Source organism: Gadus macrocephalus, chromosome 12 (assembly GCF_031168955.1).
Source record: "Gadus macrocephalus chromosome 12, ASM3116895v1".
Taxonomy (NCBI): Eukaryota; Metazoa; Chordata; class Actinopteri; order Gadiformes; family Gadidae; genus Gadus; species Gadus macrocephalus.
Genome location: NC_082393.1, coordinates 13,236,459 through 13,260,735, shown reverse-complemented (window position 1 = coordinate 13,260,735; position 24,277 = coordinate 13,236,459). Strand labels below are relative to the sequence as shown.

The window sequence follows — 24,277 nt, the reverse complement described above, 5'->3', positions numbered from 1 at the left end:
AGCAGACAAACTGCCAGTCAAATCACACAAAACAATAGAGACAGGATCACACAGGCAATTTTTTTCGCGCTTGGCCCACTCTGGATAAATGTCGTTCATATCGCATGAGGACTTCGACGGCTGTGGAGAAATGCAATCCTCCGTAGCCACGGAGAGCTGTGATCACAGAGAGGGCATCTCGTCACATATTTACGGCATCGATAGGAGGGGGCGCTGTCAGCAGACTATTATTTAGACAAATTATTAGCAAATTTCAATCGGACAATTTGACCGAAGAGTTAGAAAGGGCATATCGCGCTTCTGCCTTCTCACACCGCGAGACAGGTTTGTGGCTTTGAGTATCGCGATTTTCGGTTAGATACGCGTATCGTTACAGCCCTAATAAGCAACGTCCATCCTGCCTTATTCTATCATTTAGGGAATTCACTTTAAATACACCCTATGTAAGAAATGTATCGCATGTTTTCAACCGCTGAGAGGTAGCGGCTGTAGCGTAGTGGATTAGTATAAGACCCGACTGACGCGCTACCTGTAGCACTCTGTCACGGAGACACAATGCGCAACAGTAAGAATTGTCTACATAAGGTCCAACAAGGACGATCAAATAACGAACACCCTCTGATGAGAATCTGTATCTCTCATGAAGAACCCCAATTTCGTTGTTTGCACAATGACAATAAAGTCTGAAATCTGAATATCGTCAGACAATGCCAAGGGATCGGTTCTGTCCCGTAAAACCCTCTGTCTCCGGAGACGCCTGTACGAGAAGTGCGCCGAGGTCCACGGGAACACCCACAAATGGTGACGCCACTGTCAGAGGAGGGGCTAGGAAGCTGCACACGCCGATTTAAGTAGCCGATCTCCGGCTAGACTAAGCCGAAAAACTGCTCCCGACCAGGTTTGGTTGCGAGCATAAGTCACCATGGTGATACAGCGACGCTAAAAGAGATCGACTTACGTGGTACAACTAACCCAGGCTTTGAGCTCAACATACCTCGCTAACCCTCTAAGCGAGCTTCGTGGTACAGGCCCCGGGTGGGAAGCTAAGCTAGACTCTGTCAAAGCTGTACGTTTCCAGTTGGGGGGGATTCTAGATGCACTAGAAAAGCTTGAAGAAGTGGCAGGAGACAGCAAAATAGTCTCAGAGGCAAAGTGTGCCTCTTGGTTTGGTATAACTTATTGTCAGAGATCAACTTTGCAAGCAAGGCACTACAAGCAGCAGATCTCTCAATGGACACAGCCATTAGATTGATCGATTCTCTGAAAGAGTTTTTGTTCAAGTATAGAGAGGAGGGCTTTCAGAAGTCACTTGACATTGCACGCAGGATAGCCATTGAAATGGATGCTTCTCCAGAATTCAAAGAGACATTTTAGGAAGAAAAATAGGTTCCAAGATGACAATTCCAGCACTGGTCATCATGAAAATGAACCCGAGAGGCACTTGTGTCTGAGAAATTTGAATTCATCACTAAAATGGAGCACATGACAAAAGTTGAGCTGGAGGAATCAGTTACCATATATGCCCTGACTACCTGTGATGTTTCCAGAGATGTCATTCAAGAGATATACCCAGCGAGCCGTCTACTGAAGGGTTACAAGGCTCTTGAGAAGTAAAATTTCCTCATACAGGAGAATCTTGATTTGGTGTTCACATATTTGACAGTAGCTCTTAGAGTTTTCCTGACCATGCCTCTGATGGTTGCATCTGCAGAGAGATCGTTCAGTAAGCTGAAGCTTATAAAAACATACCTTCGTTCGAGTATGAGCAATGATCGCTTGTCCCAGTTAGCATTGATCTCTATTGAAAACAGTGTGGCACGGTCTATTTCATTTGATGCCATTCTTGACAATTGGGCAAGTGCAAAGGCACGACATGTAACAATTTAGTGGTAACATTGTTACATAAAGCACAAACTGTTGTGCAGATGTCCAGTACAGAGAATGTATTGAGCTGCTGTTACATGTTATTACATTATCGTAGGCTACATTCTTTTTTGTTTTGTTTTTGATTGAGCTGATCACCTGCTGTAATATGAAACTTAAAATGGAAGTCAGTAATAAAAGTATTGTGATTATTGTGTTTTTTTTGGATTCCATGAATCAATTATTTATAATTTATTTTTAAACGTAAAAAGAAATGTTTTGGTGGTGGTGGTGGGGGGGGGGGGGCGCCTGCTATGTGTCTGCATACCCCCCAGAAAGTAGGCCGTTTCGTTTGAGACACACGCAATTCAACCGATGCACACCCTCACACGCCACACCCTCTGAGACCATTTGATTGATTGACTGCTGACCTGGTTCCACCGGGGAAAGTTCAGGGGAAAGTATATGCCTCTCTGGTGTTGCTTAAGCCAATAGCCTTTTGAGGCAGTGTTGTTTCTGAATATTAGTGTTAAGGGCCAATAATGCGCGACACTTACTATCATACATTAGTCACCATGTCTGTGGACACATTTGTATGCAGTCACATGTTAATGTGACTGCAAAATGTCACTCTGAACTCAGTTCAAAACTTGAGAGCCCTGATGTTAGTTTGCAGATATAGCGACAGACTGTTGAAAATGTTGTTACTTTGAGTTGCTTGCATATAGTCACTCACACATAAACGTAACCCTCACACCTGGAGTATACAGGTTGCACTTCTGTTTGAGATGCGTTAGTTAAATATAAACGTAATTTCTGTTTAGGTTACGTCACGTGTATAGTGTACATTGGCGCTGTAAACAAACAATATGAAAAAAAATTGTTACGTGAAAATCATCACATAACTTCTGAAAATGCCAGGCCTGAAAGAAAAGAAGCACACACACGCGCGGAAGTACACACATTCCCGCAGAAAAAACAACAGCTAGCGTGTGATCTCCTGGTAAAAGCTGTAGGTCCCGTGCCTTCGCATGCGAGCAAATAAGTGCTCAAGACATCGCCATTCCGAAGTCACCGAGGGGTGAATAGGAAGATTGAAGGACTTTTAATTAATCGTGAGAACGGGTTATTCTGATCTCCAGCGCAGAAAGCCATCTCACAACAAACCATTACGTCTACAGGAAGACAGGCATGACATAGCCAGTAGTATGCTAACTGCAGCTACTCATGGCTCGTTGTTGGCATTCAAATAGGATGTTATCGACAGGAACAGATACGGGATTGAGTCAGACGACATGTCAGAAGGCATTCACTCAAATTAAGCTGAATGTCAAGCCAATATAACAAGAAAGATTCTCAGGCTCTAAAGTGTTGCTAAGTAAGCTAAGTTATCGCTAGCGCTGCTCAAAGTCCAAAACAATTCTGGATGGGTGGCGAACACAATAGAATTACTAAGCACGATCGTGAAAAAAACATTCATATTGAACTTTTTCACACCCACAAATTAAACGCTAATGTCAACAAGCAAAAGCACAGCTGTCAACTTACTTGCGAGACACGTACAGCTTGGAGATTGAGTAAAAGTCGCTAGCTGTCAGCAGAGAGTTGCAGGCAAACCTCTCTGGCGCGCTCCGCATATCGCGGGAGCGCGCCTATCCACTCCGTGCAGGCTTGGCACGAACCAAAGGGGTATTTCATCAAAGTCGCTAACGAAGGCGGCGGTTAGTTGATTAAAGTGTAATTCCGGTGAAAATTGAACACAGGGTCTTTTTCGGCATGAAGACCCATAGAGTAAGCCCTCCAGACACTTTTTGTCGTTGATAATCGAGTACAGCGCTTGCCCGGAGCAATGTCACAGCCTAAATGGCTTCCATGTTATTGGCTAGGGGCAGTGTGAAAGCTTCCAAATCTGCATTTTTTTAACCATTAATATTGCTCAAAATAGCACCAAACCTCGAAGACCCTTAGTGAAAATATAGGCTGTTTGTACTTCATAAATGTAAATTTGACCAATTGTGGTCTTTCACTTGACAAAATCGTGACGACTAGGCTTGTATAATAAAAACATAGACCTATATAAAATAATATATTGCGTATATATTATAGTTGAATTAGGGACCTCTTGATTAGAGTGGTAGCCTCACTCAAGCTTTTTACTTTTATATAATATAAAACGGCCTATTGGTCTAACAAAATCTAAGCTATATCTTATTGTACTACCGCACCCCCTGCATATTTGTTCTGTTTAATCAGATGTTAAGTAATTAAATAGGCTTTTGGTTGCGACCGAAAGCAGCCAGCTACAGCTGCTTTGGTAGCAGCAATGGTGTTCACAGTGACTGGCTGCTTTGAATACGACTCATTTGCCGCCAAAAGCCTTGCATCGCTTATAAAGTCGCAACTCTTTTATGGTCGCGACTCTTTAATGGTCGCAACGCTTTTAGAGCCAGCAGCCAGCTGCATCATATAGCCAGCAGCCAGGGGTCGCAGCCTGTCATTACGTCCTATAATTATAATACTATTGTATTAAATCAAAAATAAAATGTTCAAATGAAAGGCCGGTTGCATCAATAAATTGGACTACAAGAGCAACAGTGAATCCGACCATAAAGGGAATAGAAAGAGCTAGCGTCAATAACCACTGTGGCATTTGTTATCTCTCCTTACACTTATATCAAGGTATATTACGCTATAACTAGTAACTTTGTACATAATGTATCTTATAAGGCTTCATGACATTTAACAAATAGGCTATCTATAACATATAAAATACAATATTTGTACTCACTGCAAAATACTATATTAGATTTTATTGATACTGATAAAGCAACAATTACATCATTAGGTGAGTGCCGCATGCAGCGCTCAACTATTCTTCTTAAAGGTCCCATGACATGCTATTTTATGTATTCTTTCATATAGGTATTAGTGGGCAACTAACACAGTATTCAAAGACGTTCCCGAAATTCAGCTGTGGTGCAGAGTTACAGCCACTCCGAGCCAGTCGCACATTGAGCTTCCCCCAAATGCGCTGTTTTGGCGTCCGTAGCTATAATAGAATAGAATCCTTTTACTCTGCATCCAACGAAGGCGGTCGCATCTCTCTCTGCTCCCTCTGCCGCTCCCGGCCCTTATCTCTCCCCTGCTCTCTGTCCCTGTCTCTGTCTCTGTCTCTGTTCTGTGCTGCCTCTTCTCTGCATTCTACCCGAAACCTAAATTATGGATTTGATCGGCTGGTCTCTCAACGCTATTGATCAAATTTTCTCGACGAGAAAACAGGGCCAAGGAGAGCCCGCCTGCCCTGACGGAACGTTCGCAGCGGGATACATGATGGACTCCTGGAAGGAGTGGAGGCCCTTGTGTCTCGCCATACTTTCCGTCGAGGATGTTGAAGACGTCTACATAATTGGGATGATGATAGCAGGATTCCTGCTGTTCGGAGGTTGCGGGTTCCTGTTCTATCTCAAAGTTAGTAAGGTGATGGCAGCATATCCGGCTTTTGAAAAGCTGCCCGTCATTATTGGATTGCAATCCAACATTGCTGGATTGTGCCGGATGGCCGACACACAGACTCATGCGTCGGGCGAACTAAATCGCAAATTGGATACCATTGTGATGAAGTTGGACCGGGTTTAAACGGACCACGAATTTTTCGGCTATTTTGGCTTTTTGGTTTTTGGATTCTGGAAATGGAAGACTACAGAGAGTACCAGAGAGACTCTAAGGTTGGCAAAAATTGCAGAGTCGGCCTGACCCAAAGCAATCGTTATCTTCATTCGGCCCCCCCACTTTGGCCTTGGAAGGCTGATATCTCTCCTCTCCCTGGTTGTTATGCAGATGGATGCCCTGCCCCCCTTCCCCCCACAAAGTCCACCCCCCACCTCCTGTGAACTTTATCTCTGGTCGGAACTCTTCGAGGTCGTCTCCACGGCGACAGTCGTGTCCTCGTCACCAGCTATCAGACGGGAGAGACACTGTTGAGTCCATGGGAGATGGAGTCCCTGAGCTCACACACACACGCACACAAGACTGATTACACACACACCCCCTGGACTCACCGCCTACTGGACTCCCTCCCCCCTCCCCTTCCCCCGTTGCAGCACAGTATGCCGTGAGTGATGTGATGCGCCCGTTGGCCGCGTCCGCCTCCCGGTGTCTGAGTTGTGACACCTCCCCTCCCCAACTCCCTTCCCCCCTCCCATATACGTTTGTGATGTTTTGATGTGATGCTTATGTGTTGAGGTGGTTTTTTTTTCTAATCCCTACACTGTGCCCCCCTTATAGGAGCATAGTTTGGGGTATTGACAATTTTTTTTCCCCCTCGTTTCCTCCTGTCTTAGCTTTGAAACTTTCTTATATAATGCGGGCCGCATGGTTCTTCGTGAACAAGCGCCTGACAGTCTCTCCGTCCTGTCTCCCCACACTGTCTTCTATGTTTCTGGGACGGATTGTTACTGGGAATTTCCTCTCTCTCCACCTCATCCCTAACTCTCCACCTCAAGCTGGTGTGTAGTGAGCGTTCTGGCGCCGATTGGTTGCCGTGCATCACCCAAGTGGGTGCTACATATCGGTGGTGGTTAGTGAGGTCCCCCCCTTTCTTTTGAGTGTTATTCTGTTTTGATATGCTCTGTAAGGTGACCTTGGGTGTCTTGAAAGGCGCCTCTAAATAAAATGTATTATTATTATTATTATTATTAATAGAATAGACTTTATTTGTCATTGTGCATTGGATACACAACGAAATTTGTTTGTGCAACCACTAACAAAAGTGCAGTTGTGCTGGGTGGAGGGTAGGAGTGTAGTGTGATTATTAAGTTCTGTGATGGCCCTGGGGATGAAACTGTTCTGCAGTCTGGAGGTGCGGGCTGTAGTGGCCCGGTAGCGCCTGCCAGAGGGTAGCAGGGTGAAGAGATGGTTTGCGGGGTGAGTCTCATCCTTTAAAATGCCACATGCTCGGCGGAGGCAGCGCGTCCTAAAGATGTCATCCAGGGGAGGCAGTGGAAGTCCAACTATTCTCTCAGCAGACCTTATGACCCGACTGAGGGATTTCCTGTCCTTTTCTGTGCTGTTGACGTACCATGCAGTGATACAGTAAGTGATCACACTTTCAATGCAGCAGTGGTAAAAAGTCTTAAGCAGCTCGGGAGACAGGTTGTTTTTCCTCAATATTCTCAGGAAGTAGAGCCGCTGTTGTGCTTTCCTTACTGTGCCAGTTGTGTTCATCACCCATTTCAGGTCCTCTGAGAGCATAACCCCCAGGAACTTAAAGCAGGAGGTCCTCTCTACTTCCTCACCATTGATGATGAGGGGTTGGGGGTTCACCTTTTGCCGCCTGAAGTCGACTATGATTTCTTTTGTCTTTCTGACATTCAGGGTCAGGTTGTTTTTTTGACACCATTCTGTCAGTCTGTCAACTTCGTCTCTGTAGGCACTTTCATTTTCATGGGTGATTTGTCCTACCACAGTGGTGTCATCTGCAAATTTGATCACAGTATTTGAAGGATGGGTGTTGGTGCAGTCATATGTGTATACGGAGTACAGCAGGGGACTCAATACACAGCCTTGTGGAGCTCCAGTGCTGAGGGACAGGCTCGAGGATTGGTGAGGACCCAGTCTCACTGTCTGCGGGCGATCTGTTAGGAAATCCTTAATCCACATACACAGGCTGTAGCTGAGGCCCAGATCAAGAAGTTTGGTGATCAGCCGGTTGGGGACGATGGTACTAAAAGCCGAGCTGTAATCTATAAAGAGTAGTCTTACATATGTCTCCTTCTTGTCCAGGTGTGTCAGCGTTGAATGGAGGGCTGTGACGATAGCGTCCTCAGTGGACCTGTTTTCCCTGTAAGCATACTGATGCTGGTCCAGGGAGCGAGGGAGGAAAGCCTTAACGCGCTTCGCCACCAGCCTCTCAAAGCACTTGGCGATGATGGGAGTGAGCGCCACAGGTCTATAGTCATTTAAGGTGCTGATGTTACTTTGCTTGGGCACAGGTATAATAGTGGCTGTTTTAAAACAGGTTGGTACGACCGCTTTGGCTAAAGACATATTAAAAATGTCCGTAAAGACATCTGCAAGCTGGTATGCGCAATTATTTGAGCACTCTTCCTGGAATGCCATCTGATCCCTCTGCCTTCCTTGTGTTCACAGACCTGAGGATGAGTCTTACCTCCTCTGCTGTTACCATGGCTGTGTGGTCTGTGCCAGCAGGTGGGGGAGCAGCTCCATTATCTAGCCCAGGTGTCTCGAAGCGGGCATAAAAGTGGTTGAGCTCCTCTGCTAAGGAGGCATTGATGTTTGTCGGTGGGTTGCGGCTTCCCCTGTAGTTCGTGATCTGTTGTATGCCTTGCCACACTTGTGTTGGGTCTCTGTTGGTGAAGTGGCCCTCAATCTTCTCCCTGTACATGGCTTTGGCCTGCTTGATGCCTTTTTTCAGGTTGTGCCTGGCTATGCTGTACTGTGCTCTGTCACCTGATTTGAAAGCTGCGTTGCGCTCCCTCAGAAGGGCCTGTACCTCCCCAGTCATCCAGGGTTTCCTGTTAGGGGGAATCCTGCTGCGGGTGATGGTGGTGATATTTTCAATGCAGGTCCTGATGTAACAGAGGACAGCGAAGGCATACTCATTTACATCCTGATTAAAAAACAAGGTCCAGTTTGTTCTTTCAAAGCAGTCCTGGAGCTGTAGAGATGCATCTTCAGGCCACTTCCTAAACGTTTTAATGGTAGCTTCTTGTTTTTTAATGATGGGGCGATATGCGGGAATCAGGGATAGTGACAGGTGATCAGACTGGCCCAGGTGTGCGAGGGGTGAGGCCCTGTATCCCTTTTTAATATTTGAATACACACAGTCCAGAATATTTTTTCCTCGAGTTGCGCACTTTACGTGTTGATCAAAGCAAGGCAGCACCGTCTTGAGGTTGACATGGTTAAAGTCACCAGCCACGATAAAAACGCCCTCTGGATAAGTGGTCTGCTGTTTGTTTATAGCTGCTAGTAGATAGCCAAGTGCTGCATTAACGTTGGCATCTGGTGGGATGTATACAGCGGTTACCACGGTAACGGAGAATTTGCGTGGTAAATAAAATGGTCTGCATTTGACTGCTAGCATCTCTAGATCAGGTGAACAATGCTGATCAATGACAGTGGAGTTTGTACACCAGTCCTTATTTACATATGTACATAGTCCTCCTCCACGGCTCTTACCAGAAGCCTCTGTTCTATCGCTGCGATGAAGTGAGCGACCTGCCAGCTCCACTGCTGCATCTGAGATCCCCGAGTGTAGCCAGCTTTCCGTGATAACGATGATGGAGCTGTCTTGTATGGTTGACCGCGTCGATATATCTAGATGAAGCTCGTCCATCTTATTTTCTAGAGACCTGACATTTGCGACGTAAAGACTGGGCAGTGGTGGTCTGTTTGGAGCCCTTTTTAGCCTAGCCAAGTCGCCAGACCTGGGCCCCGTTTCCCGAAAGCGTCGTTAGCCTAAGTGGATCGTGAAGTGCGTCGAAAGGGCATCGTAGAGTTTTCACCGCGTTTCCCGAAAGCATCGTGGGGAACGAACGTCTTGAAAACGCTCGTAGCTAACGAGTACTCCAGGGGTGCTCGTAGGTACTCGTAGGACGCTAAGAGCATCGTCAGCTATAGCCTCAGTGGCGACACCATCGGACATTCCGTCTATTGGATGCGTTTTATTAAAACGCATTGCGCCTTTATGTTCTTAGTTTGGTAATTAATAAAGATTATTAATTAATTTATTAATAAAGATGTTAAAATGGCCAAAATAAAACGGGACAGTCCAGAAAATGTTTGCGCAGGCAGGGCACTCAAAATGTGTGAGAGAAAGTGGGGGGATTTGTGCAGACTGACATAGGCTACTCATAAAACGTAGCATAAAAAAAAAAATATATATATATATATATATATTAACAAAATAAAAAAAAAAGTTATAAATAAATTATAGAAAACAAGCAAAGGAGCAGGCAAAAGGCTGGGATGAAGGCTGGGATGAATGTTTAGTGACATGAGGGAGGGTGGAGGGGGTTAAAAAAAAGTCTCAATCACTCTTCGACGCGCAAGAAAACCAGCCGCGTAGTTATGAGGGAGGCCGTCCTCACACCGATCTTCCTCATCGTCATCGTCCTCAACGTCCTCCGGTTCAAGCAATGCCACCCCAGCCTTAGCTGCAATGTTGTGCAACATAGCCGTCACACAAATCACGGCGCATGACTTGGCTGGAGAAAACTGGAGCCCTCCGCCTGACTTGTGAAGGCATCTAAAGCGCAACTTCCACCTCCCGATGGTGCGCTCAACGATGCACCGGGCCAGACGGTGGGCTTCGTTGTATTCCTCATCATGGACGTCTCCCGGGTTATTCACAGGTGTGAAGAGGTGAGGGCGAAGAGGATATCCACTGTCTCCGAGGAGCCGCCACTCTCCCCTGGAGGCTGCAGCCAGCCGGCCGATGGAGGACTCGCGGAAGACGAAGGAGTCGTGTGTGCTCCCAGGCCATCTCGCCACGACATCAAGGATGATGCCCTGATGGTCGCACACCACCTGACAATTCACAGCGGCATATCCCTTCCGGCATATGAACACATGGGCATCCACATGGGGCGTCAGAATGGGAACTAAGGTTCCGTCCACGGCTCCGGCCACTTGAGGGATGCGGAACGACCGAAAGAAATCTTCTTGGGTCGCCCGCATCTCGTCCCTGGTGGGGAAATGGACGTGCTGCGGAACCAGTCGGAGGAGACTGTACGTCACTGCCTGGATCGACCTGCAGACTGACGCCTTGGACAGGCCCTGGCCATCTCCGACGACCTGCTGAAAGCTCCCTGTGGTGTAGAACCTGAGGGCGGCCAAGAGCTGTACTTGCGGTGTGAGCGCAAAGTTCCTCCTGGTTGCGCGTCTCAGGTCTTCGCTGATCGTCCCAAGAAGCTGTCTGATCAGCTCCCTGGGCAGCCTGTAGCGCTGGATGACTGCAGAGTCATTGTAGACGTCGAGGGGGTCAAAGTTGTCCCGGATTTGAGCATTAATTGCAACAAGGCGACTCCGGGGACGCCTCGGCCTCTCGGCCTCTCTCTCTCTCTCTCTCTCTGTCTCTCTCTCTCTCTCTTGCTCACGGAGCGCTAGCACACGCTGTCTACCAGCCATTATTTGCACTGACGTAGCCTGCATGGCCCCTTGCACTATATAGGCCTATGTTCCGAGACTAATTACTACAACCTGCCAACGAATAATGTTAATTAAATGCGTCGTGCCTCCACAACACTATCAACACGTTAACAATCAGTCAGACACTCGGTTATGTTAAACAGTTAATTTGTTAAGGGTAGGCCTATATCAAACTAATTGCCGGTGTTTCCACATGTATTATAGTCTTTATTATTATTATATAGAAGTAGCCCTATATTTAAACCTACTTTTTAATGATGCTATGTAGCCAGACATCTTTTTCCTTTCAAGGATTTAAACCAAAGGTAATTTTAACAGCCTTAACCCCAAAACATGCACATATTTTGCACGACAATAAAAGCAACAGAGGCGCTCATCTATTGCGGCCACTGAAGTGTGCTATATCATTTGTGGAGACCATTGTGGTTCATATAGTTCAGCTGCAGTTGATAGAAACATTGCGAAACATAGTGATTGCATGATTTTCACACTGTTACGACTGCGTCGTCGTCAGTAAAAGAATGACAAATGAACATCATGTTTGAAAAAAGTTTTTTTTATTTCAAAACTCAAAGAATAAACGGTTCAAAGGTGCCCACACCAACAAGCAACATTTTAAGAAGTGTGGGGGGGAATAGCTGACATAACTGCGGTCACTGGCAACACTAGGTCCGATGTGGAGCGAAAAAGAAAGCGTCCGAAGTTCGACAGCAAACTTCCTCAACGACGAGGAAGTACGCGCCATGGCCATCTTCCATGGCATCCCCGGGGGAATGGATATCCATGCGGGTATCACGGAAGAGGGAGATCCTTCACGTGAGCAATGGCAGGAGGATGAGGAACCCAGGATCCCCCAACAGTCCACCTCGGCTGGCCCACCTCCCTACCCGTCACATCTAAAAAGAGAACAAAAAAGCCTTATGAAAACGTGTTCACAGTTCATTCAATTTTCCCAAAATGATGGGAAAGTTGAATGAACAAGAGTGAAGTTGACACACACTCTTCACTATATATATATATATATATATTGAAAATATGTTTAGCATATACTGAAAAATATCACCTTGCTGCTCCGGGTCTCCTCCTCGAGGGCAAGCTGACGTGCCATAATGTCCAACTTTGCCCTCTTCAGCACAATCACCTCTTTATGGTAATCGGCGGATTCCCGGAGCAGACCACACACGTCCCTCAGCAGAGCCACCTTCTCCCTCTCCAACTCCACCAGGTCTTGGCTGCATTGGCAGCCACGAACGATGATGGAGGCGGTGGCAGTGGAGGCGGTGGAAGGGGTGGAGATGGTAGCCGAGGTGGACGGTGCGGTCATGACGGGTAGGGAGGTGGGGGCAGCCGAGGTGGACTGGTGGGCAATCCTGGGTTCATCCTCCTCCTGCCATTCCTCACGTGAAGGATCTCCCTCTTCAGGGATACCTGCATGGATATCCATTCCCCCGGGGATGCCGCGGGAGGCTGAGAAGCCTATGATGGCCATGGCTCGCTCTTCCTCGCCGTTGAGGGCCTGCGCTGTGTTCACCCCGGCACCAGTCAAATTTGTTTGCTGTCGACATTCAGACGCTTTCTTTTTTTCTTTTTCGTTAGACTTACAAAGTCTTGCCATTTTTTTCGGACATCCACATCGGACCTAGTGATGCCAGTGAGCGCAGTCATTCTCTCTGCTATTTCTCCCCACTTCTTAGTTTTTTGCTTGTTGGTGTGGGCACCTTTTGAAGCGGTCAAATAATATGCCTTTGTTGGCCTCCACCTCCTCCAGCAGAATGTTAATTTCTTCTGCCTCAAACATATACCTCCACTTTTTCCCTTTGTCCACCATTTTCTAGAGGCCTTACCCTATTTCCAGAGGGGCTTTTATAGCCAATCAAATTATCAATCAAGGAAACCCTTATGCGGAATCAGATTAAGTCGGCTCTCTTTGCTGCGCAGCCCATTAAGATAAATGTAGTTGTCACACAAGCTATTTTAAATTTTTTGTCATATGGAATTATTTCAGGGGGGGAAATGCCGTGAAACGCACAGTGCATTCAGGATTAGGACTGATATATGTCGGTTTAAGCCTAATCAATTGTGTTTTAATGTCTTTAGCATTCATATAATTGCAGTCTATTTTTTTCGTAGGCTACTCTGCTGTTGTCCTTGATGGGGATATATTTTAACCCTTTTTAAAACAATTTACCTGCGACATTCCTGCGTCTCCCCCTCCTACGGAGCCCATTTCAGCACCGTGTCAGTAGACAGTTACAATCCTACGACGTCGTGAGTGCAGCGAATGCGCGTTCACGTTAAGAGGAGTTTCGGGAAACGCTCCAAAGAAATTATCGATGGATCGCAAGATCCATCGGGAGAATGATCGTACGAGCGAAGATCCATCGTTATCGGGAAACGGGGCCCTGCAACCTCGCTTCTGTTTACGTTCCCTCCTCCGTCTTCGGGGTATGCCGCTCGGTGTATCTATCCATGGAGACGCCGGTGTTCTTGCTATTCCCGGAGGAATCCCATGCGAGTGTTGAAAGGCACTCGTTATCGGAATTTGGCATGTTCTACCGAAGTGAAATAAATCCTCTCTGTTGCAGACAATATTTGACGATTGATTTGGTTTCATTTGACTGATTTCACTGCATTGTTTTTGGGAGCACTGAGCCGCTGCGACTATGCGCGCCGCCATGGCAACGCCAATTATGCAAATAATGCAAATGAGGAGCGGGGCGGGTCAAGGAGGAGGGTGGGGGTGTGGCCCTGAGCAGCTTGCAGCCACGGTACCATGCGCTCTGTTTACAGTGGATGTATCGCAATGGCGAGGCGCACACAGCCTTTAGTCGTGTTCTGTAAATATTCTAGAACATACGGGAGTCCGGGAGCTCTATATCTAAATATTATCATTTAGCCTAAATAGATATCTATATCATATAACATATATTATCACGGCCAAAAGCTGTGTGAGCCGTTATTATGAATCTCAAATGACCGCGTTGGGTTCTCCGACGTTCCTGGTTCTTCCATGTCCACATCAATTTGAAGTAGACTGAACCGCGACAAGGAGGAGAAAGGGATTGTTGCCGGGCAGCGCTTAGGCACCTCCGCCTCCGGCGGTGGTCCCTCAGCGGGGCTCAAGCGGGAGACATTCGCCGCCAACAATCCCTTTCTCCTCCATGTCGTGGTTCATGTTCTTGAGGGAGTCAAAGCCAAAGTTCCTTTCCCCCAATTCATTCTCAACCTTGGCTGAGATAAACCCCACTACGAGTCTCGTTGTAGAAATACCAGAGACGAGAGTCCGACGTGTTATGCGCCATAACACCAAAAGCAGAACGGTTATCCAAATAACAAGGAAGTGTACAACACTTACAGTCCTGGAGCTCGATATCTAAATAATATCATAGATATCTATATCATATAATACATATTATCACGGCCAAAAGCTGTGTGAGCCGATATTATGAATCTCAAATGACCGCGTTGGGTTCTCCGACGTTCCTGGTTCTTCCACGTCCACATCAATTTGAAGTAGACTGAACCGCGACAAGGGGGAGAAAGGGATTGTTGCCGGGCAGCGCTTAGGCACCTCCGCCTCCGGCGGTGGTCCCTCAGCGGGGCTCAAGCGGGAGACATTCGCCGCCAACAATCCCTTTCTCCTCCATGTCGTGGTTCATGTTCTTGAGGGAGTCAAAGCCAAAGTTCCTTCCCCCCAATTCATTCTCAACCTTTGCTGAGATAACCCCCACTACGAGTCTCGTTGTAGAAATACCAGAGATGAGAGTCCGACGTGTTATGCGCCATAACACCAAAAGCAGAACGGTTATCCAAATAACAAGGAAGTGTACAACACTTACAGTCCTGGAGCTCGATATCTAAATAATATCATAGATATCTATATCATATAATACATATTATCACGGCCAAAAGCTGTGTGAGCCGATATTATGAATCTCAAATGACCGCGTTGGGTTCTCCGACGTTCCTGGTTCTTCCACGTCCACATCAATTTGAAGTAGACTGAACCGCGACAAGGGGGAGAAAGGGATTGTTGCCGGGCAGCGCTTAGGCACCTCCGCCTCCGGCGGTGGTCCCTCAGCGGGGCTCAAGCGGGAGACATTCGCCGCCAACAATCCCTTTCTCCTCCATGTCGTGGTTCATGTTCTTGAGGGAGTCAAAGCCAAAGTTCCTTCCCCCCAATTCATTCTCAACCTTTGCTGAGATAACCCCCACTACGAGTCTCGTTGTAGAAATACCAGAGATGAGAGTCCGACGTGTTATGCGCCATAACACCAAAAGCAGAACGGTTATCCAAATAACAAGGAAGTGTACAACACTTACAGTCCTGGAGCTCGATATCTAAATAATATCATAGATATCTATATCATATAATACATATTATCACGGGCAAAAGCTGTGTGCGCCTCCAGATGATATTATGAATCACAAACGACTTGTCGGGTTCTGCGAAGTCTCTGGTTCTTCCCCTTTCACATCAATCTGAAGTAGACTGAACCGCGCGCTGCCCGCTGCCGGGCGATGGTGCCACGCGGCAACCGGCGGCATGTCGCAGTTCATGTACTTCAGCGAGTCAAAGCCAAAGTTCCATTCCCCCAATTCCTTCTCAACCATGGCTCAGATAACCCCCACTACAGTCTCGTTGTGGGAATACAAGAGACGTCAAAGAACAGACAAGAAACACTTGCGTTACAGTGTGTGTATTCACACATACACATGTGGCGCTCGCACGGTCGTGTCTCATTGGCGGGCCAACGTCTCTGGGCGGGCCAGGCAGAGTAAGGGGAGGAGCTTAGATGCTTTATGACAACATAAATAAAGACATTCCAAATCAGCGCGCTTGAGCTTCCGTTTTTTCAAAGGCGAGCAGAACAGCTAGTGCTCGTTTTACACCAAACGCAAGTTTTAGCCACTGGGGGACCATAGGCAGGCTAGGGGAACTCATATTTATGTTAGAAAACCTCATAAAGTCAGATTTTCATGTCATGGGACCTTTAAAGGAGCATTTCACCGGTGGAGGCATGAATATGTATTGAAATTGGGTCCTATATGTAGTCGAATAATAAAATAAAATTCTAATTTGGTGCCGTCTTGACCGAGAAAAGGCAGAAAGTGACTTTTTGGCGCTTGTGGATTGAAGACAACAACTCCCAGCATGCACCACGATGCACAGCTTCGCTGGCCACTCCCGCTGATCTAGATCTCCGCCTATCGGACACCTCGCTGTTCCATCTACCAAGCTGATACCGCAAGACTGCTTGAAAATCATTTCACACAACATTTCTAGTGAAGAGTATTAGTTGGTGAAAACGATCCGATTTCGTTTTATGAGGTTCAGGGATATCTCCGTAAAGACGGAGTCATTTCGAAACCGCATCGAGCTGTAGAAACGCTGTAGTAAAATATTCAAGGCGCTGGTTCTCCACAGAAAAAAGTGGAGCGCATCAAGCCTGCGCGCTGTATACAAACATTCAGTCACAAGGAGATTCAACCTTTTAAATTGAGCAGAAATACTTTTTAATGTACAGTTAGTAATTACATTTATCAAGGGGCTTTATTTAAAGCTCCAAAAAGAATACAAATAAAATAATAATTAAAAAATTCAACGCAACTCTGACGTCCCCCAGCTGGTGGGGGGCTAATGCCATCAAGCGTTTCAGACGTCCACACACGAATCCTAAAACGAAACCGCATAGGTCCGGATAGATTTGAAACCACCTCCGAGGGTGGTTTCAGAAATGTGCGGTTTCGGGCACTGGATTCGCCGGCTCCGTCTGGACGGTCGGCCGAACGGACAAGACTTATGCGGTTTCACCAAAAAATCTGCTTTGTGTGGAATGCAACTGTTTAAGGCGTAACTAAATCAATTTTCAACAGTTTATCTTCGTTCACCATTTAACAAATCTACACACTTGTATCTTCAATAGAATCTTAACGGAATTTCAATATCATTTATACTTTCTTCAGAATCACATTTTTTGTTTCATACTGGCTTCGTTTTCAGTTGGTCTCATTTGAGCAATACAAAAGTGAGCCCTGAGGACTAAGGACTCAAGGACTTAATTGATCTCAGGTTCTAAGTGAGCAAGTTTGTGAGGCCACATGGCCTCAGATAGGTATATATGGGATTGGGACAGCACTTCACGAGAGAACATGTTACCTTGACAGGTTTAATGACAAAGATGTTGCTGACACATGCCGGTTTGGGAATCTCATTTTGACGTTTTTTTGTAAATGCAATGAAAACAATTGACTACAGCAATTTATTGATATTAGACAATATAATTTTTACTTCAGTATAAAGGATGCATTGAATAATTTAGGTCATTATTGGCCTACACATACTAATCATCAAGTCAGAACGTGCTACCTTTGGCTGAATTATAAGTACTCATATGAAGAGCCGTTTGGGAGTTCATAGTTCATTGATGACGGATCATGTCATCAGAGATCCACCGAGAGGTCTAGGATTGTGTATCTGATCGGTTCGCTGAGTGGCGAGGCTCTCGCGTGGGCAGCGGCGGTGTGGGAACGCGGGTCCGCGGTTTGTTACGACTATAGTTCCTTCACGGACGAGATGCGGAAGGTCATCGATCACCCGGTCCGGGGCAGGGAGGCCTCCCAACGTCTCCTGCAGCTCCGCCATGGATCCCACAGCGTCGCCTCCTTCGCGGTCGAGTTCCGGACCCTCGCTGCTGAGAGCGGTTGGGACGAGGAAGCGCTCCAGGGGGTCTTCCAGAATGCGCTCAGCAGTGAGCTTAAGGACCGTTTAGTTTCCTAGGAAGAACCCACGGGTTTAGATCATCTGATTTCCCTCGCGATACACATGGACAACCGGTTGCGCGAACGTCGCAGGGAGAGAGGTGCACACCCATTCACCACGCCCCCTTTCGAGTCACCGGTCGCAACGCGGTCTCTCCTCCCGGTTGCCGGTCCTCCTTGCCGTGTGCGGACCCCCTCCCCTGAGCCGATGCAGATAGGACGCACACACCTTACGCCCGAGGAAAGGGAGCGTTGTATGCGATCGGGACGAGGAAGCGCTCCAGGGGGTCTTCCAGAATGCGCTCAGCAGTGAGCTTAAGGACCGTTTAGTTTCCTAGCAAGAACCCACGGGTTTAGATCATCTGATCATCTTTTTTTTCTGTTTTTATTGCGGAATTTCGGGTCATCTTATTTCCGTGTGTCCCGCCCGCTCGGGAAAAGAACGGGCTCGTCAGTAACTCGGGGGTTACTGGCGAGTCGCTCTCGGAATCCCTCGGTCTCCCGCCCCCTCCTTGAAGCCGTCCTTTTGTGGCGAGACCTAACCCTCCCGCTCTCCATTCTCCTGGACTCTGGAGCCGATGATAGTTTCATTGATCTGGAATTAGTCAAGCGCCTGCGAATAGACACCATTCCCCTCGATCTCCCGATCGAGACCCAGGCGCTGGACGGGAGGACCCTCACTCGGGTGGAACGCCGCACCGTTCCTCTCAATCTGCTCGTGTCGGGGAATCACCACGAGACCATATCCCTCTTGGTGATTTCCAGCCCCTTCTCCCCGGTCGTTCTGGGCTACCCTTGGTTTCGAACTCACAACCCGCAGATCGATTGGGGAACAGGACGCATCCTGTCGTGGAGTACCCATTGCTTGTCTCAGTGCTTGCGGTCCGCTCAGGCTCCTCGGGCGACTGAGTTCGAGTCTGTATCCGAACCCCCTAACCTGTCCCTCCTTCCGGAGGAGTACCACGACCTGGGGTCCGTTTTCAGTAAGTCTCATGCCCTGTCCTTGCCCCCCCACCGCCCTTATGACTGCTCCATCGATCTCCTCCCCGGAGCCCCCCTTCCAAGCAGCCGTTTGTTCAACCTCTCCTGTCCCGAACGTGAGTCAATGGAGGTATACATTGGGGAATCCCTCGCCGTTGGAATCATCCGCCCTTCATCGTCACCCGTTGGAGCGGGGTTCTTCTTCATTAGCAAGAAGGATAAATCGCTTGGCCCCTGCATCGATTACCGTGGTCTGAACGACATTACTGTGAAGAATAAATACCCGCTACCGCTCATCAGTTCTGCCTTCGTCCCCCTCCACGGTGCCTCCGTATTCTCCAAACTAGATCTGCGCAATGCGTATCACCTGTTCCGCATTCGGGAGGGCGACGAGTGGAAGACGGCTTTCAATACCCCTTTGGGCCACTACGAGTATCTCGTGGTGCCTTTCGGCCTCACCTCACCAGCAGTGTTTCGTTTACATCGATGACATTCTAATTTTTTCAAAGACTATGGAGGAGCACAGGATCCATGTCCGACAGGTACTACAGAGGCTGTTGGAGAATAGGTTGTACATCAAGGCGGAGAAGTGTGAGTTTCACGTCCCATCTATTTCCTTCTTGGGGTACATTATCAGTCAGGGGCGGGTTGAAATGGATCCCTCAAAGGTCTCGGCTGTGGCTGAGTGGCCTACTCCTTCAACCCGCAAGAGATTGCAGCAATTCCTTGGCTTTAGCAATTTTTATCGTAGATTTATTCGCGGATATAGTCAGATCGCGGCTCCCCTCACGGCCTTGACTTCCACTAAAAGCACCTTTGCCTGGACGCCGGTGGCGGAAACCGCCTTTCAGGGCCTTAAGCGGCGGTTCGTTTCCGCTCCCATCCTTACCCAGCCTGATCCCTCACTTCAGTTCGTGGTTGAGGTCGACGCCTCGGACACTGGAGTGGGCGCGGTAATCTCCCACCGTTCCCCCTCCGACCACAAGCTCCATCCCTGCGCCTTCTTCTCCCGAAGGTTGTCCCCACCGGAGCGCAATTATGATGTAGGCCACCGCAAGCTTTTAGCGGTCAAGCTGGCCTTAGAGGAGTGGCGGCACTGGTTGGAGGGCACGGAGATCCCTTTTATAGTTTGGACTGACCATCGCAATCTCGCGTACATCCAATCCGCTAAATTCCCGTCAGGCTAGGTGGGCCTTATACTTTGGCCGGTTAAATTTTTCTCTCACTTACCGTCCCGGTTCCCAGAATGTCAAGCCAGATGCTCTCTCCCGCCTGTACTCTCCGGGGGACCCCAGCACAGACTCCGAGACCATTCTGCCACCCACGTGCCTCGTTGCCACACTCACCTGGGAGGTGGAGTCCGCGGTCCGCCTGGCGCAGAGGCAACAGCCGGACCCCGGTCTCGGCCCCTCAAATCGTATGTTCGTTCCGGACGCGGCTAGGTCCCGTGTTCTGACCTGGGCGCACTCCTCCCGGCTTACCTGCCACCCTGGAATAGCCCGCACCCTGGATTTCATCCGCCAGCGTTTTTCGTGGTCCACCATGGACAAGGACGTCCATTCGTTCATCTCTGCGTGTGCAACTTGCGCCCGGAACAAGACCTCAACCCGCCCCCATTCCGGTTTACTACGGCCCCTACCCATCCCTAGCCGCCTCTGGTCACACATTGCTCTCGACTTCGTCACCGGTCTTCCCACGTCTGAAGGCAATACCACCATCCTTACGGTGGTTGACCATTTTTCTAAGGCCGCCCACTTCCTCGCTCTTCCCAAGCTTCCCTCCTCGAGGGAAACCGCCGACCTCCTGGTCAAACATGTCTTCTGCCTGCATGGCATCCCCGCGGACATTGTGTTGGACAGAGGCCCTCAGTTCACCTCGCAGGTATGGCGGGCATTCTGCAAGGCTCTGGGCGCCACTTCCAGCCTCTCCTCGGGTTTCCACCCGCAGTCTAACGGGCAATCGGAAAGAGCCATCCAAGAGATGGAGGCGGCACTCCGCTGCATCACCCACGCCAGCCCCACCACTTGGAGCTCCCAGCTGCCCTGGGTGGAATACGCCCATAACACTCTGCTAAACGCCTCCACAGGGTTATCCCCATTCATGGCCTCCCTGGGTTACCAACCTCCTCTGTTCCCAGATCTGGAGGAAGAGATTGCCGTCCCTTCGGTCCAGACCCATCTGCGCAGATGCCGGCGCATCTGGAAACGGACACGCACTGCTCTACTCCACACTTCCACTCGCTCCCAACTCCAGGCCAATAAGTGGTGTCGACCTGCGCCTCAGTACGCCCCCGGAGAGGGGGTTTGGCTGCGGGCTAAGGACCTTCCCTTGAAGGGGATTCCGGCCAAACTCTCCCCACGCTTCATCGGCCCCTACACCATCTCCAAGGTGATCAACCCCTCTGCGGTTCGCCTGAACCTCCCCCCCGCACTCCGTCGCATCCACCCCACCTTCCATGTCTCTCGGATCAAGCCTGTCTCTACCAGCCCGTTGTCCCCTCCCATCCCGCCTCCTCCTCCGCCTAGGATGTTCGTTAACCATCCAGCCTGGACAGTCCGTCAACTCCTGGATGTGCGACGCCGTGGGCGGGGTCACCAGTACCTCGCAGACTGGGAGGGGTACGGTCCTGAGGAGCGCTCCTGGGTTCCCCGGAGCCACATCCTAGACCCATCTCTCATCCAGGACTTTCTCCGGGATCATCCGGCTGTGGTGGGGCGTCCGCCAAGAGGCGTCCGTCGAGGGGGGGGTACTGTTACGCCTCGTCCCGCTACTCAGTCCAACACCCCCCTCTAGCGGCGGCAGGGCGTAACGGATTCCTCTTCCCGCAACCCAGCTGTCAACAATCCGCAATCCACGTTCCCTGTTTCAGTCTGGGATCCCCAGTCTGCCGGCGCCAGTTCGTCATACACTTCCAGCAAGTTCGTATCGCCCACCCGCTCTATTGCCAAGTCCTGTTTGTATACCCAGTCCCTCTAGTAATCCCATTTCCCCTTCTCTAGTTCTCCCGCTACCGGACCTCCGCCTGCCCGACTACTCGATCCTCGCCTAGCCCCCACCTGCACGATCGTCCTCCCGGTTCCTGACCCCCGCCTGCCTGACTACCCGTCCACCGTCTAGCCCGTGACCACCTGATTGCGGGCCCGTTACCAGACCCCCGCCTGCCTGACTTCCCGAACGCTCCACGAATAAATTCCTTTGCCTTTACCCTGTCTCCGCCTCCCTGCGTCCTGCACTTGGGTCCCAGTAACCCGTACCGTAACATCATGTATTGATCCATTTATTCAAAAGATCCAAAGAAAAAGAACAGGTGCATTACGGTATCATTTTATATTGTTGTTGGACCGGAGTTGGGGGATGGGCATGCGTTCTTTATTTCTGAATCCGGTACGTCATGAAATAGGGCGTAGCCATAGACCCATGATGCGGAATCATATCGCTCCTTGATGTTGCCCTGCGCCACTGAGCAGTTTACAGAGGAATGAATAGGCGCCATTTTGGAATCCGTTGTCCATTCTATAATACGTCCATGTTATAAACGGTGCTCAAACAGTTTTGGCTTTGATTTCATTGAACGGAGCCCGTTCTCTCACAAAGCCATTGGAAACACATCCAAAAGCACTGATTAATGCATATTTTTATTTTCACATGTTAAAGTAAGGATTGGCATTGTTAAAGTTAGATATTAAGACAGTATTTTCTAGTTTCTATTAACTGAAAATGAAGAACTTGGACAGTCATATGATTCATGAGATTTTATTTGCTTATACAAAACAGAATAAATAAGACAATACATTGATACAACTGAGGAACAGCTAAATGTAAATCCATAAAAAACGGCATGTTTAGATCCCATGGTGAATTGAGGATGAATTTGTGAATGTGTAGATTTATTTATTTTTCGATTTTCCAGATGTTCAATGAATTGTATCCTTGCCTATACAACTAATAACAATAAATAATGTAACATTTTCCCCTTTTCCACTAGGGGTATCTTTGCTCTATAATTTAACAAACATCTGTAAAATATTAAAAAATTCAAGGTAGGCCTATAAGAATGTATATAATGTGTTACCACATTCATGAATATATCCTCAATTGGCCGTGGGATCAAAACACGATGTTTTCATGGATTTACACTGAGCTGTATGTGTGTATGTGAATTGCAGTGTATGTGTTTGGATACACCCAAGGGCACACACACTGACATATTTGTATGTTACTATATATTTTTTATTGATGTGGCCTGCAGTGGCGATATCGCACAGGTGTATTCCCACAGGCTCGGAAAACAACAGTCTTCAAGCCATATCTCCACTCCTCTCGACGGGAAGGGGGGGGGGGGGGGGGAATGCCATCTGAAAGAAGCAGAGGTGTGTAGATGTATTTATCTTGAGACCTTCAACTTCATACAATTAGTCTCGTCAGGGAATTGTATCCATATTTACAACTTAAATGTACCTATGATCTTGGACGGCAGATGTCATCACAATACCCCCCCCGTCGTAGCTGTCGGAATATATTCCTTCCAGTTTGCCTCTTTTCCCTGTACCAATATATCCTAAAACAGAAAAAAAAAATGAAATCATAGTCTAACCACACACTTTGCAAGCGGTCTATACAGGTATGACCTCAACACTTCATGTACTGACACATAAGATTAGGGACTTGGAGCAGCAACTAGGGATGAGTCGGTCGCGACCGATTCGTTCACAACGAACGAATCCCGAAGGTGAACGACAAGAACTGGTTCTCCAAAACAAGAGAACTGGTTCTTTGATTCTTTTTTTTTAACATAAAAAAAAAATATGGTCACGTAAATAAAATATACAAGCGAACAGAGCTTCGTCTCCCCGCGACCTAATTTTGATTGAGTCTACAACGTTCTCAAAGATTCAGCCAATGAGAGGTAGCAATGGTGTTGCCATTGCACCTTGGTAAACGGTGGTACTGTCGAATTTGCGCGCTTTCTCTGTCTGACGTATCTTGGGTCATGCCATTCGACGTGGGGCCACTCATATATCCCCCTACATTTCTGAAAATAGACTTGACCTCCATCTGTTTATTGGATAAACGCATTTCCCAATCCCAGGAGTCTTTGCTCCCTCCATTCTACGTCAATTCAAGAACAAACAAAGAAATTAAACTGAAGTTCGTATTTTTTATTTATGACCATGAAAGTTCTGTAATGCCTGAATAATGAAGAATTAAATGTAAAGTAATTCTGCAGTTCGTATTTTTTATTTATGACCATGAAAGTTCTGTAATGCCTGAATAATGAAGAATTAAATGTAATGTAAAAAATATATAAAACCATGAATGACATATAGAGAGTAAGCAATTGGTATAAATATTGGTGGGACGTTTGGCTATACAATATACTATATCTTGTGGATTTTCACGGAGGGTAGAGCCGAGAAGTCGTTTAAATTATGCTCAGGGCCGTCTCGCGGGGGGGGGGGGGGGGGGCAGACACCTGTGAGATTCCCTGTCAAATGACATA

At 48.0% G+C, this 24,277-nt stretch overlaps 1 protein-coding gene across 10 annotated transcripts in view; it reads right to left on the bottom strand.

The window, feature by feature from the left end:
- Window positions 1–3,558, bottom strand: part of rabgap1l (RAB GTPase activating protein 1-like) — a 192,923-nt gene extending 189,365 nt beyond the window's left edge. For 9 of the 10 annotated variants that reach the window (XM_060066819.1, XM_060066821.1, XM_060066812.1 and 6 more), the window contains exon 1: window positions 3,412–3,558. The gene's annotated coding sequence lies outside the window, so the exon portion shown is untranslated. The remainder of the gene's footprint in view (window positions 1–3,411) is intronic. The other variant, XM_060066820.1, reaches the window with a different exon arrangement.
- Window positions 3,559–24,277: the final 20,719 nt, after the last annotated feature.